This window comes from Tarenaya hassleriana, unplaced genomic scaffold, assembly GCF_000463585.1.
Source record: "Tarenaya hassleriana unplaced genomic scaffold, ASM46358v1 Cleome28, whole genome shotgun sequence".
Lineage (NCBI taxonomy): Eukaryota > Viridiplantae > Streptophyta > Magnoliopsida > Brassicales > Cleomaceae > Tarenaya > Tarenaya hassleriana.
The window spans coordinates 926,860-931,333 of NW_010966021.1; positions in this window are offsets into that span (position 1 = coordinate 926,860).

The window sequence follows — 4,474 nt, forward strand, 5'->3', positions numbered from 1 at the left end:
GAAAGAACCCAAATGACCTATTTATAGAAATCCCGAAGTTACTGTTCACGTATACGGTCGGTGTGAACAATACCGTATATATGAACAGTAAGTCGGTGTGAACAGTAACGGTGGGCTCCACCATAAATATATTTTATTTATAACACTCCCCCTTGGAGCCACCGTTAGTAAAAACTATAAATACTTGTTTACTTCATATAATCAATATTATTTGCATATGCATTTTCATGTATAAATATGATATGTTGTTGTGTCTTGTATGACTATTTCTGCTTTATAAGTTAGTATTGATATTATCTGTTATTAATCTATCTTTTTTTATAATGTTGCTTTGTTCTTGAATAGAAAACGAATATGGCCAAAACTGCGGACCGAGGAGGAGATATATGTTTGGCAGATAGTGCTACAACACATACAATTCTGAAAGAAAGAAAATATTTCTCGAATCTGAGAATAAACAAAGGAAATGTTACTACTATATCTGGAAATGCAAAAATAATCGAAGGCTCTGGAAGAGCCGATTTCATTATGCCAGGAGGAACAAAATTTACGGTAAAAGATGCATTATTTTCCTCAAGGTCACAAAGAAATTTATTGAGTTTTAAAGATATCCGACAAAATGGATATCATATTGAAACTATGAATGAGGATGATACTGAATATTTATATATCACCTCAATTAATTCGGGACAAAAGTATGTGTTGGAAAAATTACCCACTCTATCCTCGGGATTATATTATACTAATATCAATGTGATTGAATCACATGTTATAGTAAACCAGAAGTTTACTGATACATTCAAAGTTTGGCATGATCGATTGGGTCACCCTGGTGCTATCATGATGAGAAAAATTATCGAAAATTCTCATGGTCACCCATTGAAAAACCAGAAGATTTTTCAATCGGATGAGTTTTCTTGTGATGCATGTTCCAAAGGAAAGTTAATAATTAGACCATCACAAGTTAAAATCGGGTATGAATTACCATCATTTTTAGAAAGAATTCATGGTGATATCTGTGGACCCATTCATCCACCATGCGGACCATTTCGATATTTTATGGTATTAATTGATGCTTCAAGCAGATGGTCGCATGTATGTCTTTTATCATCACGAAATCTGGCATTCGCCCGATTATTAGCTCAAATAATTAAACTAAGGGCACAATTCCCAGAGTATCCGATCAAGAAAGTGAGACTTGATAATGCTGGAGAATTTACATCACAAGCTTTTGATGATTACTGTGTAGCCTCCGAATTGAGCATTTCATTTTTCTTGGGCCCTTTGCTCTTTCGGGGGTTTTTATCCTTAGAACCAATAGGTCGTCCACGCTTCAGGCGTGTTTTGGAATCGTTTGTCGAATTTTCTCTAGTTTGTTCTTTCGGAATTTCAATCCGTGCAGGAACATTTGCAGCATCTATATATGATCTTGTTACTCTAGTTGTATCTGCAAACACATCAGGTAACTGGTTTGCAATATTCTGCAAATGTATAATCCTTTGAACTTCTAGTTCTCGTTGTTTTGCTGGGGGATCATGATTCTCGGCTCGCCTCATGTAATGCTATGACCTCGGCATGATTAGCTGATGTAGCGACTAGGGTCTGCTTTTGAGAACGCCAGGCTAGCGCAGTTCCATTGATTGTGAAGACATAGCCTGTTTGTGACCTGCCTTTATGTGGGTCTGATAAATATCCTGCATCTGCAAAACCAACAATTTCTTGTTTTGTGCTTTTAGGATAAAACAACCCAAGATCAATAGTTCCTTGAAGATAACGAAATATATGTTTAACCCCATTCCAATGTCTTCGTGTTGGGGCAGAACTGTATCTTGCTAATAGATTGGTAGCAAATGATATATCCGGTCTAGTACAATTTGCAAGATACATAAGAGCTCCTATTGCGCTTAGATACGGTACTTCAGGACCAAGTATCTCTTCATTACCTTCGCGAGGACGAAATGGATCCTTTTCAATGTCCAATGTTCTATTAACCATCGGGGTACTAAGTGGGTTTGCCTTATCCATATTGAATCGTTTTAGTACCCGTTTTGTATAATTTGATTGATGTAGAAAGATTCCATCTTTCAAATGTTCTATCTGCAGCCCAAGACAATACTTGGTTTGTCCAAGATCTTTCATCTCAAATTCCCCTTTTAAATAAGTGGATGCATCCTGGATTTCGTGGGGAGTACCAATGATATTCAAATCATCGACATATACAGCAATAATCACAAACCCGGACATTGTCTTTTTGATAAATACACATGGTGATATAGGATCATTTGAATATCCATTTTTCAATAAGTGCTCACTCAAGCGTTTATACCACATACGCCCTGATTGTTTTAGCCCATATAATGATCGATGTAACTTGACAGCACATAACTCTCGTGGTTTTGTTTTCAATGCTTCGGGCATTTTAAATCCTTCAGGGACTTTCATATAGATACTCGTGTCAAGTGATCCATATAGATAAGCAGTAACAACATCCATGAGACGCATTTCTAAATTCTTTGTAACTGCAAGACTAATTAGGTATCGGAATGTAATAGCATCCATAACAGGAGAATAAGTTTCTTCGTAATCTATTCCTGGTCTTTGGGAAAAACCTTGTGCGACAAGACGAGCTTTGTATCTTACAATTTCGTTGTGCTCATTTCTTTTCCGCACAAACACCCATTTACATCCAACAGGAGAAACTTCTTTCGGTTTAATAACAATATGTCCGAATACCTTTCGCTTATTAAGCGAATCTAATTCAGCTTGTATTGCGTCTCTCCATTTATTCCAATCTGGTCTCTTTTGACACTCCAAAACAGATCTGGGTTCTGGATCCTCATTTTCATCGATTTCCTTTGATACATTATAAGAAAATATATCATCAATCTCTTTGATTTCTTTTCGATTCCATAATGTACCATTACTGATATAATTGATCGAGATCTCATGATTTTCATTATCTGGATTTATACCACCATCACAAGGTACTTCATTTCTTTGATTTGGAACGCGTTCCTCCGAATTGAGCATTTCATTTTTCTTGGGCCCTTTGCTCTTTCGGGGGTTTTTATCCTTAGAACCAATAGGTCGTCCACGCTTCAGGCGTGTTTTGGAATCGTTTGTCGAATTTTCTCTAGTTTGTTCTTTCGGAATTTCAATCCGTGCAGGAACATTTGCAGCATCTATATATGATCTTGTTACTCTAGTTGTATCTGCAAACGCATCAGGTAACTGGTTTGCAATATTCTGCAAATGTATAATCCTTTGAACTTCTAGTTCTCGTTGTTTTGCTGGGGGATCAAAGTGGGATAATGATGGTGTACACCAATTAAGATCATTTTCATTTCCCACCATTCTATGATTTTCTCCCCCTAATGGTGGGAACTCATTTTCATTAAAATGACAATCAGCAAAACGAGCCGTAAAAACATCTCCAGTTTGTGGCTCCAGATATCGTATAATGGATGGCGAATCATATCCAATATATATTCCAAGTCTCCTTTGTGGTCCCATTTTTGTCCGTTGTGGTGGGGAAATCGGGACATATACTGCACATCCGAATATTCTTATATGCGATATATTAGGTTCTTGACCAAATGCTAATTGCAATGGAGAATACTTATGATATGCACTTGGTCTGATACGAATCAATGATGCAGCATGCAAAATAGCATGTCCCCACACAGAAATGGGTAATTTTGTTTTCATTATCAATGGTCTGGCAATCAACTGAAGTCGTTTGATTAATGACTCTGCCAACCCATTCTGTGTATGTACATGTGCAACTGGGTGTTCAACATCAATACCCATTGCTACACAGTAATCATCAAAAGCTTGTGATGTAAATTCTCCAGCATTATCAAGTCTCACTTTCTTGATCGGATACTCTGGGAATTGTGCCCTTAGTTTAATTATTTGAGCTAATAATCGGGCGAATGCCAGATTTCGTGATGATAAAAGACATACATGCGACCATCTGCTTGAAGCATCAATTAATACCATAAAATATCGAAATGGTCCGCATGGTGGATGAATGGGTCCACAGATATCACCATGAATTCTTTCTAAAAATGATGGTAATTCATACCCGATTTTAACTTGTGATGGTCTAATTATTAACTTTCCTTTGGAACATGCATCACAAGAAAACTCATCCGATTGAAAAATCTTCTGGTTTTTCAATGGGTGACCATGAGAATTTTCGATAATTTTTCTCATCATGATAGCACCAGGGTGACCCAATCGATCATGCCAAACTTTGAATGTATCAGTAAACTTCTGGTTTACTATAACATGTGATTCAATCACATTGATATTAGTATAATATAATCCCGAGGATAGAGTGGGTAATTTTTCCAACACATACTTTTGTCCCGAATTAATTGAGGTGATATATAAATATTCAGTATCATCCTCATTCATAGTTTCAATATGATATCCATTTTGTCGGATATCTTTAAAACTCAATAAATTT